The sequence below is a fragment of the Eublepharis macularius genome, chromosome 4 (assembly GCF_028583425.1).
Source record: "Eublepharis macularius isolate TG4126 chromosome 4, MPM_Emac_v1.0, whole genome shotgun sequence".
Taxonomy (NCBI): domain Eukaryota; kingdom Metazoa; phylum Chordata; class Lepidosauria; order Squamata; family Eublepharidae; genus Eublepharis; species Eublepharis macularius.
Window position 1 is genome coordinate 124,136,151 of NC_072793.1, and position 13,514 is coordinate 124,149,664.

Genomic DNA, 13,514 nt, shown 5'->3' on the forward strand with positions numbered 1-13,514 from the left:
TAATTTTATGTCTTGGAGATGTAAAGTTGTCTACCATGATTTAATCCACAGCGATTGTCACATTCCTGCTGATGGATGCCGAGACAGCCATGTGGACTTTGATATAGTGAGCTTGGCCTTCTTTTTTCCTTTCCCCCCCTGTCCATTTGTTTCCCAGAAAACATGAAGAGTTCATATAAACTAACAAGGCAATAATCTAAATTTGGGTATATCCATGTTAAGAATTTCAATAATTTTTATATCAATGTAGGATTACCCCAGGTATTCAGGGAACTATAGTTTTATAAAGATTGTGAGAATTCTTTAACTCATTTTACAGGGAAAAAAGTTCCAAAGGTTCTCCAGGGAGAGGAAATATTTATTAACCCACTATACATCTACAGTAGACGTATTCTTTACTACTGACTTCAATGGGATATGGAATTAGGCCGCATGTCTTTTGGTGACTCACAGTCTTTAATGTACTTTGTTTATCTATTGCATGAATTTCCTTTACTGATAGTTTTTTTTAACAGTGACATACTTAACGGTAATGTGAAAGTTGTACATTAAAACATGGTTGGTTCGAATAGAATATTCAATTGTCTTGTTTCTACAAGTTAGATAAACCTGAAAAATTGGATTTGCGCTAATTCATCCAATACATGACCATATTTGTGGTACTGAACTTTTTTTTTTTAAAGCGCAGTGTGAAATGGTTGTAATATTGGTTTTTCTTCCCACTTTGATCCATATTTTCATTGAATAACTGCCTTCTAGCACGCTGCTGCTCAACATGCTTTCCAAAGTTTGCACTGATACAGCAAACTAGGACCCAAACTTAGAATGAGGAGATTGCAAAACCACTTTATTGTATTCCCAGAGAAAGTAAGCCTCAAATTGCATCCTTCCCAGCCAACAATAAAAGTCTTATGAATCGCTCCCTAGACCATTGACTTCAGTGGTACTGTACATCAATTGAAAAGTTTGTGCTTTGGTTTAATTTGCCTGTGGATCAGGATGAGCTTAATTGCTTTCTATTGCTATTATTCTTGTGTGTTTTTGAGGGCTGATATAGTATAGTTGCTGAGTGAAAGCCGTGAACATGCTTGGTGACTTTAGGCACGCTACCAACTCTCAGTTTGAGCCCTCTATCTATAATAATTGTGGTGGTTCCAAGGGTTACTGGGACACCATGGACTCTAAGCATTCAAAAGTGTAGTACAAATGATAACATCATTATTGCTTTATTTCTGATGTGTGTAAGAACCATAGAAGCCAAGACTTCAGATCCAACTGGTAACATATTTATTATGCATTGACTTTCTACTTATTGAATCTCAGTTCTTTTATGTTTAGGTCCCCTTATGGGGATTTTGTTGTGCTGCACCTGCTTTTTGTTTGCAGTTTTCCTGAACTGGCAATAAAGATGTTGTGGTGTTTTAGAAGCTAATCTCAATCAAAGAAGCAGAGGAAGATCCGACACCACTTGGCATTGGCTCCCTTCCACTAAAAGCCACATGCACGGATTGATTTGTTTTCCTCACCAGTGCTCCCCGTTGTTAGTTGGACTGGAACCCCTCTGAAGTTTGTGCTACCAACACAGACTCATTGATCATTTCAACAAATGCTCTCTGTTCTTTCTTGAACATTAAACAAAAAAGATGTGGCAATTATGGGCAGAGCAGGCTGGGTGTTTTTCATAGATCAGATACTAGCTTTTTTCATCTTGGGTCACAGTTCAAATCTGGCATAAATATATTGTGTGATAATGAGTCTTAGGGAAACACAGAAATATTCTTTAGTAAACTAAATTAATGGGGGGAGGTCAACTTTATAACCCACATACATTCAGCTTAAAGCATAGTACACATTTTACATGATGGAAGTCATTTATTCTTTGGACGTGTTACCAAATAAAGTTTTGCTTTGACTTTGACCAAACAAATCCTGTAATATAAGCAGATATGCTCTGATGCAAGAATTACACTGTTGTCTATAAGCTTGTGACCTGTTTATAAGTATGTGACCATAATTTACTTATAAATATAACTAGCATGATACCCATGCTTCACTATGGTATTTAACTACTTTAACCCAGTCATAATACTCATGGGTATGTAACGTTTTTTGGTTGGGGGGGGGGGGTTAAGTTGGTTTTGTGGTATAATAGCATAGTACCTGAGCTTCACAAAGGTGTTTGAATAAAGTGAAGTGCGTTGTTGCTGAAAACCAATTAAGTGAATTTTGAAATGTACCATTTATTAAAGAGATTTTAAAAGGAAAAGATTGTAGTGCAATAAATAAACTAAAAAATATGTATAACCAGGGTTTTTTTCTACTGAAGGACCTCTTTGTAGACCACATTGGTGGTTTCCCCTTCAGGTGCTAGGATCACCAGGCTGCTCTGGGAGCTCACTCTGGAGCAGGCCACATAGAACTGCCCATGTGAGAAGCAATCCTCCCTCAAGTCAATTCCTGCCACCTTCAGTGTCTGGCCCTGGGACTTGTTGATCGTCATAGTAAAGAAGATCTTGAGGGGGAACTGCAGTCTCTTGAACTTAAAGAGGTTCTCTGATGGTATGAGTGGTATGTGTGGTATGAACTCTGATTCCCTCCAAGCACTACCGATGAACAATGTGGCCTTGATGACGCTCCTGTGGAGGGCTTTCACTTGCAGTCTGGTGCCATTGCAGAGTTTGGGTGGGTTCAGGTTCCGGAGCAGCATCACTGGAGCCCCCACTTTGAGGAGAAGCTTGTGGACTGGGAAGCCAGGAGGGTTGAGCGTATTGAGGAACTCCACGAGGTAGTGGACCATGTCATCCATTTGCACCACTGAGTCCACAGATCTGTACTCCATTTCTGCCTCTTCGAGGGAGTTAAGTTGTGTTTCATTAATGATGGCAGCCTTGTCATTCTTGGGGGTCGGAATGGCACTCTTGCACAGCTAGTCCATGGACTTCTCCATGATAGTGGCAATATCAAGGTATATTGTGGCTGTTAGGTCTGCTGGAGTCATCACTACTGTGCCCAGACCTGCAGGGATGATCACCTTTCTCTTGGACTCGGGATATTCTCTGTTACCTATTTTTAGTAGGAGTTCAGAGAATTCCCCAGCAGACCCCTCGCCTCTCAAATAGACCCTCATGTTCTTTCTTAGTGAAAGTTTCCTGATGAGGGGCCACAGATATGATGCCCTGACACACACGGTAACCTCATCAGCTCAAGTTCCCCTTGGGACTACTGGCAGAGTCTGACGGAAGTCTCCAGCCAGCCGCACTGTGACTCCCCCCATCACTCTCTTGCTGCCCCTGACATCTTTTAGGGTTATGCTCAGTGCCTCAAAATACCCCTTGTGCACCATGGTGCTCTCATCGCAAACAATGAGCTTACAGTTCCTCAGCACTTGGGCCATGTTGCTTTGTTTTGAGATGCTGAACAGAGATGTTTCTGCATGGATGAGGTTAAGAGGCAGCTTAAAGATAGTGAAGGATCATAGACCATGCCTGAGTGAGCCTTGATCTTCCATGGAAGTGAGCGCTTCTCTACTCTGCCATTCTGTGCACCTCGGGGGTGATCTTGCTGGTACTTGGCCACTGCTGCTCGGTGCACCACAGGAGTACGATGTGCATATTTCTTTGCTGCATCTCTAAGTTGCTTCCCCCTTTTAGCGTCAGTGTATCTTGCACAACGTCTGCCAGAACGCTTCTTGGGAGCAGTAAGAAGTGGTGGCTGTGAGAGGTGTGAGGTGGAGTTGGATTGAGGGAGGGGTGCTGTGGTGGGCACTTAGGCAGGTTTATGGGAGAGGTTCACATTGAAATGGCTCCTAGAAAGGTCGTACACCATCTCCCCATGAACATTTAAAAACTCAGTTGTCATACTGACTTTTATATAAAATCCCTATTCAGGAGTCTTGTACTGTCTTTCTTCAACTGTCTGCAGTTTCCTTGACCTGATTTTTACCTCAGAACACAGAATTCCACAGCTGACCCATCAGAGAGAGGGGAGTGCAAGCAGGCAGACCTCACAGTAGGGTTCCCTGGTCCAGGTTGGGAAATTCCTAGAGATTTAGGGGGTGGAGCTTGGATAGAGCGGGGAACTGATCTCTGTCACCTGGAGATCAGTTGTAATTCTGGGAGATCTCCAGCCACCACCTGGAGGCTGGCAACCCTACACCACAGGGAGATTGGCAACCCTAGTGAACTTCTAGGGGAAGACTGGGAGGTGCATTTTACCTCAGGACACATTCCATGACTCTCTTAGCAACTGCATACTCTTTAGAATGTTGGGCTGAGCCCCAAGCAGGCCACATATGCAAATGACCTTGTAAGCTAGCCCAGTCAGGGAAGAGTGGTCAAGTTGGCAATTTGGGGGGGTGGGGAGCAGGCAACTGCCTGCCAGCCACACAGGGAAGCTGTATCCCTATGGGAAAACACATTTTACCCCTTTTTACCCCTTAGGGGGCGAATTTCTTAAAATCTTTTCTTAGTGAGCCTCTACATCACAAAATGAATGTTCTCCCCAAATTTCACGTTTCTAGGTCCAGAGATTTGGGCTGGGTGTTGATGAGTCCATCAGGATACTTGTCTTTATATATAGAGATTGATATAAATATGATAGACCCCTTTTCATTCCCCCACACTGAGGCTGATTTTCCCACCAAAATCCAAGTTTCCAGTCCCAAGCAGTGTATCCATATTTGTGATCTTAAAGTTCTTTCGTGTCTCACCCTGATAAGCAGTTATAATTTTGGCTTTTTAGCCCAGCCCAGAAGCTTGATGAGGGGAAAGCAGGAGCCCTCTTCCTCTGTGATTGAAATGGCACTGGACACTATATAACAACATTCAAAAGAAACAACAACTTTATTGTTGTTGTGGGGTGGATTAAGGGCAGTCATGGAATGAAAGAGCTGAGGTAAAATTTGTTGGTAGAACAGCATACTCTTTAAGTCACAGGCAAAATAGTTTCCTTCAAGCTTAGTTTTTATGTTCTTGATCCTTAACAATGAGAGGTGTTTTGTTTAATACTTTGGTTACAACAACGTTTCTTCACTGAGTTCCCTTTTACAACTCAAGTTCCCTGGAGCTAGTTCAAAACTGTTTTCCCTTCACAGCAGATCAAAACTCTTTTCCCTTCCCCTTTAGACACTGGGCAGAAATTAATCTTCTCCTAAGATTTAACCTTTCACTTGGCTTGAATGAGAGTCTCCACTTACTACCCAATCACTCTTTGCCAAAAACACCCCACCACCACCACCACCACCATTCTATCATTGCTATGTAAATAGATTTTAGCTCGTGCTGGCTTTTATACTGGAATTCTTAATTAGAATTCCTCCTCAAGATAATGATGTTACAGTTAGGACATAAGATTTCTTTCCCCTCACACCATAGGGGAACCTGTCTGACCTTCCCTGTTAGATTCTCACACACACTCTCAAAATCCTGTCAGCAACCAACTCTCATCCTGAAGACTGGTTTTGACTGGCTAGTCAGAAAAAGGAGGGAGCAGCCTGTCAATCAAGCTGTCATCCCTGGCAATTGTTAACTCCTTCCCTTCCAGCTCTCTGAGGATGTACTTAGTAAACCTTCTTTAAAGTGCATTCTGTCACAGGCCTAATCTCGAGGTGAGTGTTCAAGGGACAGTTCACGCCCCCCTCCCCAAAAAAAGAAAGCTAGCAGAATCATTGTCTCTAAGGCTTAATGTGTACAATATGAATTGACTATGATCTGGTCAAAGAAAGTTAGTTTAAGATATCTTCTACTCACTTGAGAAATGTGATGTGGGAAAAGAAGATTTGGGGAAGATATAGCAATAACTTCTACAAATGAGGATTTCTTCATCTCAAGCATACATTTTTATTTTTTTTACACAAATACTCTTCTCCAACATTACACTGCTCATGTAATCTGATCACTCCTGTGAACTGTTATTCACACAAATCAGGTTGTTTCTTAACAACTGACATGGATCTCAGAATTGACTACTGGTATTTAAGCAGCAAAAACTTGGAGGAGAAGAAGGACAAAACAACTACATCAACAACAATAATATGTATAGGAAACATTTTCCCTTTAAAAGGTAGGCTTGGTCAGTGGTTTAATGGAGCTCTGAGCCTAATAATCAGCCTGGCAATCATCAAAAAATCTCCTTTGAAGTTAAAGGAATGCTTTGTTTTCTCCTTCTGTACAAAGGGTAAGCTGGGCAGCTGAGAGGCTCCTCGGCAGTTGCCTGCCCTGCTCTGTGCCACACAGGCTTTCCCCTATGGCTCCCTCCCACCAGGGAAGCTTAGAGGCTTCTGGGTAGGGCCAGCCAGCTGGGAAAGGGAGGGAAGTTTAAATCATGCTCAGTGCTGCTCCAGAGCAGTACCCAGCACGATTTAAAGTTCAAGCCCCAACCCCTTCCCCAGCTGACTGGCATGGCCAGCCAGCTAGGGAAGGGGGGATTTAAATTGTGCTGGTGCTGCTCCAGAGTGGCAGGGAGCACAATTAAACACCCCCCTTCCCCAGCTGAGGGAAGATAATGGAATCAGTTGGGCGGGGCCACCAGTCATGTGACTTTTTTTAGAGGTTCCAGAACTGCTTTCCAGCGCGTTCCAGCTGAAAAAAAGCTCTGGGAAACGTTGTTACATATCTTCAGTAGCAGGCCTGTTGCAACATCTTATGTCACTCATAATACAAAGAAGACCCAAATACTGTAACTTAAATCACTAAGATACATCACATCTCAGCAAAAATTTAATTTCAATGGATGTTGGGCGAGTCGTCTTGTTGCTATTGCTCCTGGTCTGAAGTGTGAGTGTTATTTTGCTGCCTTTTCCTTAGAGCAGCTGATACTCGTGTACAGCCCTAAAGGCAATTGCTTATAAAGGTGATTTGCCTCCTGGTTTCTGGAACTGAGTTATGATACCATCCTCCCCTCTTGTAGGCAACTGAGTTCACCTAAGTGGAAGGGACTTCTACAGGTCTTCACTGAAGCTTCCTCAATCCTCCCGCCAGGCTCCCCCCACCTTTGTGCTTGGTACGATGTAATGCAGCCAGCCGTTAGCAGTGACTTGAGTGGCCCTCTGAAAACCTGCATACAGTTTTCCAGTGCATTGCTGTCCTCTAAGCAAAAAAACTCTGCTTGATTTTAGTAGAATGTCAGGCTGTGGTTTGCCTTCTGATCATGCTTGAGACACTATAGACCAGTGAGTCCCAAATTCTGTAAAAGGATGGAAATTGTAAAATAAACTTGTTTTTCACTGCACTGTTCTCTGTAAAACAACATGATTGAACTGGCAATTGAATGCATGGTATACAATGATGTTGTGGTGTGGTGGAGTATGGCACGTTGGGGATATTTGTTAGCTATTGCAGCAATGTTGCACTGTTAGGAAAGCAAGAAATTATGTGTATTGAACCACTCTCCAACCCAACATATTGTAACAGATGAAACTTACTTTATTGACGTTAATTCACATTTACTTGCATTCTTGTAGTAGTGTAAAAAGAAAACAGAAACCAATCTAAATAACTCAGTTCCCTATTACTGGTGGCCAGCTAATCCAGCTGTAGGTGAAGGGGAGTACGGGTGTGCCTCTTGATACATTTGCACGTGAGAGTTTTGCAGAAAATGGCTTGCTTCTTGTAAGACCAGAAAAAGAGATGGAACAAAGGGCACAGAAAGAGGATGAGCCAGATAGAAGCTCTATTCCAATAAGGGATTAATATACTGAAAAACATCAGAGTGTGGGCCCCATTTGTGGTCTCCCAAATCTATTACTCTATTGTTTATATATGAGGAATTTAGTTTAATTTTCACCTTTTTTGTATCCATTCCTGTTTCTGGACATTAAGCAAATATGACAGACACTTTCCCCCAAGGAAGCCTCAGGCAGCTGCTCTTCCTGGGGAAAGAATTCAGGAGCTTGCTGGGGAAAGATGATTTGTGTGATTAGCTATAGTGTAGCTCTATGTATGGCTCCCCCCCCCAAACAATCTCATAAACATTTTTCTTCGAAAGGGTTTCCATGGAGACGGCAAAGTTACACTGAAAATTACCTCTGTTCATTTTCTTTAAAAGTAGGTCAGTTTAAAGGACAAAGAGATGGAGTGAGGTTAAAAAAATCTGATATGTGCTGCTTCAGCCTCTCATATGAGCTGTATGTCACAGTATAAACCACAAGTGTTTCTGAGGATTGTCTTGCAGAAACAAGCCGTTCCAAGAGGACTGCCACCGTAAAGCTCTAGGTTCACAGAGACGTGATTCTCTAGCATGAAACACTGTACTTTTCTCTCCTCCTTCTAGGATTGCAAACTCCAGCCTGGCCTGGGAAATTCCTGGAGATTTGGGGCGGCGGCAGTGGAGGAGGGAATTTGAGGTGGGATTTTACCTAGAATCTATGGTATACCATAGAATTTATTCTCTAAAGTTGCCATTTTCTCCAGGGGAACTGGTCTGTGTAGTCTGAAGATCTACAAGATCTACCAAGAAGTTGGCAAGCCTACCTTCTTTTATATCCTGCGTTGTTTCCTTTTAACTTCTTCTTTACCTTCCCTTCCAAGTCATCTCAGATCAGTTGTGAAAGATGTTTGGTAGCTGAATGTAGCCACTATTTCCTCCTCCCATTTTCCCCTTAAATACAGACGGGCACATCCTGGAAAGAAGGAGCAATGTGGACATACTAAAGCCAGAATTCTCCTGCCACCACATACCCTTTGATGGGCTATGGTGGGTCTTAGATTTCTCCAAAAAAGTGGGCAAAAGTTGCAAAAAATAGGCATCTAGAATTCCCCCAGCAAGAGTGGTCACAAGCAACTTGCAGATCTTAGGTTGTGCAGGATTGTCCTAGAATCCGCAAAATCTTAGTGGAGTCTGGCCACTGAAATGAATGAGTGGCTACTTCCAATTGAAGGGAAATGTTTAAATAGAGATGACGCTGGTGCCAAAGAAGGTTGGGGCACAGACCAGAACAGGAGAAAGAGTACAGGTCAGGATATGGGTTCAGAGAGCCCAAATAACTTAGGCTGACACAGAACCTATTGGGTTTTAGTTAAGGCACGTTAACTAAACAAACTGCACACAAAAAGCTCTCATCCAAGTTAGAGAACCAATAACTGCTTATTTATCTAAAGAAATATATTTACCTAAGTTTAGTGGAAAGAACTAGTAACTGATCTAACTAGCTAGGATGGCTTTAGATTGTAAGTAGGCCATCTCTCTCAGGAGGAGACACCATGCTGCCTCCCCTGGTGCATGCAGGGAAGAAGAGAGAGAGAGAGGAGGAGAGAAGGGAAGGAAGGAAGTTCCCTTGGTAGGAAGGACTGATAGTAGCCTATCTATCTAACTGACTTTATGGTTGTTGCCTTCCTTCTTCTCTGCTGGCAGTCCTAAAGGCTTGAGCAAGAGACATCACCAGTCCCTTCTTCTAACAGAATCAAGGGGCTTCCAATAAAAGCAGAGTTGGAACCAGTTTGGGTTGCAGAAAACCATCAATAATGATTACATTTCGAGCCTATTCACACCTGTAGAGGTCCCCTCACAATTAGAAGATTCTGTAAAATGGACACAAGATGCTTGATTAGAACATGTATGTATACCACTGTGATGGTTTTTAGGTACACTGTAATGCTGTCTTTCCAATGTCATTTTGGCCAGGTCTCCAGTGTGATGTGATTCCTCCAGAATTTTGTACCCCATCCCTCTCTGCCACCAGCACTGTTTATGTATGCGATTGGTGCTTCATAATGGCAGAAAGCCATGTGTCCATGAGTTAAAAGCACGTGGGAAATCAGAATTCCCCATCTCAGATGCAATCATACATCATTCACACAAACTGACCCATGAACAACCTCACTAACCAACATTCCCGATTGCTAACATTCACGAATGCACCATAGCATATTTCACTGCAGTTTTTAAAGACTTCAGGCTATCACCCAGGGCAATTGACACTGGCAATTAACAACATATTCCTCTATGCTCAGGCAATACTACAGTCCCTTGTCCTGTTGCCTAGCAACAAGGCCAGCAGGAAGCCTGACAAAGACTTTTTCTACAAGCTGTGTTTGTCCAGAATCAGCACTCATCCCTGCATTGCAAACAATAAGCAATCCCTCCCCTTATTTACAGAGGTGAAGCAAAATGAAGCCCCATGTTCCACAAGGGACTTTTAAAGTAAATTTGTTAGATAATCAAATATTTGTAGGTGCCAGCAAGGAGATATTGATTAGAGAGGGATCTAAACTGTACAGTTAATTTGAAAGGCTTGTTTGTCCATATGTCACAGAGTCTTTCTAATGGATTATTTTTCTGACCAGGTCACTATGCCCCAGAGAACTCCCACAACCAACACATCAAATAGCAGTCCTTGCTCCCAAAAATTCTTGGCACTTTGATTTTATATTATGCTGTTGCTCAATTTGGCTAGATCAAAACCTGTGGCACTGTTTGGTTATGTAATGTGTAATCTTCATATCTCACCCAGAGCCAGGTCAACTTAATGAGCCATACCAAGTGCTCTCCTCCTATGCTGCTTTCCCCCAGCAAGGTCCATGACAGGCTGCACAGAAAGTGCCTCTCTTCACAGCCCACCTTAGCAGAACATATGCACAGTGGTCCAACTAGTCTAGCATCCTGTCTCACACAGTGGCCAACCAGTTGCTATGGAGGTAGGGTTCCCAGGTGCCTGCCAGTGGCGGGCAAACTCCCAGGGGTTTGCCCCTTGCCTGCCAATCCACCAGTGAATGGTGGGAGGTGGCAAGCCCCCAGAGGTTGCCCATCACCAGCAGACACCCCAAGAATATGTGTGGCATGCTCACTCCCAGGGAGCGTGACAACATCACTCCCAGAAGAGACATTGTTGCACCAGCAGTGGAAGCACCCCCATACCCCATTCATTTGGGACCACACTGCTGGCACAAGGTAAATGCCAGGTCCCCCCTCCCACTGGAAGGGTATAGGAACCTGGCTACCCTATATGGAGGGCCAACAGGGCATAGAGGCCAAGGCCTTCCCCCGATATTGCCACCTGGTACTGGTTTTCAGAGGTTTTCTGAATGTGAAGGCTCCCTTGAGTTACCATGTTTGACATTCCCTTGTGCTTAAACAACAGAAATAGCACCAGAGGTGTTTTTAAAAAATTCAAAAATAACTAGTTTATTTACTTTAGAGGGGAAAGGTCAGGTGAAATCAGGGGTTGCAAATTTCTGAGGTAATTCAACACATACACACACATACCTGAGATAAAATCAGAATATGCATAGCCTTTAGTTTTTAGGCTCTGCACAGATACTTGAAGGCTTATGTTTTGAATCTTTGATCCCTTTGTTTTTCCTTAAGCACTCTAGTATGCTTTCTTTTAGTATTCTGTTTCTCTTCTGGAGTTAAGAATGTTGGTACCCACTTTCTAGTACCCCAGTCCACACACCAGTGCTTTCCTTCGGTAAACTGAATCTGAAGGTCTCCACAAGCAGTTTCCAACCACACTCAACCATAGATCTCTTCACTTTCCCAAGCTACCTCCCTGTTTGACTGGGTAGGGGAAATCTCTGTTTAGATTCCCCATTTGGGAAACTGCACCTACTTCCCAAACCTTCTTGCTAACTTTCCCAAGTTCTCCTGCCAGTGTTAAAATTGCTTTTCCTTGGGATCTCTTTCTGTTAGGGCTGAAAACAGAGCCTTCTCTTTTTCAGCTCATGCTACCCAATCAGATCCCTTGGAGTAGCCTGTCACTCAAAACTCTCTGATTCTGTGAGGGATTAACCCTTAATAGTCCTGCAGCTCTGTATATACAGCCCTTCTAGGCTTTTAAAAATGTGCAGTCTGTCACACTATGGCTAGAAGGAAACTGCCTTATTCCTGAGTATCAAGATCAGTATTGTCTGCTTTGACTGGCAGCAGCTCTCCAGGGTCTCAGAGAAAGATCCTTTCTCTGCAGCATCCATTGAACAAAGTGGCAGTGATGGAGAGAAGGTGTGTGCCTTCTCTGAGGTTGCTGTCACCCTAATTTTACCCAAATGGGGGTATCCTTGTGAGTTGGGTGAATTAATGTGCAAGGAGAGGCTGTGAGAGGTGGGTAACTGCAAGATCTCCACCTGCGTATACAAGGATTATCCCTCTAGAGAAAGCTTCCAATAAACAAGCAGATGCTCAACCAAAAAAGGATTTTTATTTATAAAAATAATAAAGATCAATTGCACACAAAATGCACAGCACAGAGAGCTAACTAGAAAATAGGGAAGAAAGTTGGAAAGAATTGCGGGGTTGGATGATAGTTACCAATCCAAAAGAGGGCATCCATGAGAGAGAGCATTGAGCGATTAGCGCTTCAAGGCAGGAGGAGCTCAGATGGAAGTCTGAAGGTGGTTGCTGGATCCGAAGGCATGCACACAACTATGGTGGATGGGTAGTCCAATTTTACTGTGGAACATGGAACAAACCCTGGGGCAGGGTTGCATCTTCTGTCCAAAACCAGTAACTTAATGGTTGTCTCCAGCAGGGCTTTTTTTCAGCAGGAATGTGGTGGAACAGAGTTCTGGCACCTCTTGAAAATGGTCACATGGCTGGTGGCCCCTCCCCCTGATCTCCAAACAGAGGGGAGTTTAGATTGCCCTCCGTACCACTGCGTGGAGGGCAATCTAAATTCCCCTCTGTCTGGAGATCGGGAGGCAGGGCCACTGGCCATGTGACCATTTTTGCCAAGGGCGATTTAAACTTTAAAAAACTCCCCCCTTGTTCCAGCTGACCCAAAGTGTCATCATTGTGCAGTCCTGAGTTCCATCACTGAGTTCCACCACCTCTTTTCCCAGAAAAAAAGCCCTGGTCTCCAGAGTGAGACAATGAACTGGAAAGCTGTCTGTGGGATGAAACAATGAAACTGGGAAGGTTTGATTAAATCTTCATGGTCTAAACTAAAGTTATCAATGATGACTGATGCCTTGCAATGACTAGATAGGTGAGGCTATCAGAGCCCTGAATAGCCCAAAATGGGGGAATAGATAAGGAGAAGATCAGCAAGGTGTGTTAAGGAGATTAATTCAGGAACTCCTGGATCTCCAAATGCCCAGATCTGGCATCCATTTCCTGCCTTGCTAGGCAGTGTTTTTGTGTTTAAAACACATACAGAGAAAGCCTTATGATACTGTCATATTCATAAACCTTCTTAATAACATGAGGACAGGTCTGACCGCTACACTAGCAGGATCCAAGGTGGGCTGTATCCCACCTTAAGTCCCAGGCAGCAGTGGCACTGATGCAAGAAGAAACAGCAGGCATGAAACCACACCAGTTGCCTCCACCCGCATTGCTGTCCTCCAGAAATTTGGTGCCCCAGTTAGTCACTTGTGGTGAGCTGACCTTGTCTTACCCCATATACCTAACAGAGATTGTGGTCAAAAGTGATAATATTAGTGATAGGGAGAAGCCGGCTGCAAAATCTCCATATTACTGAGAGATGAACCGAAACAAATTACACTGTGCCGTGGAAATGTGTAACACTGAACTTTGATGCTGTCAAAGCCTTCTTCTCAGAAGATACTGAACTTCTTGTGAAA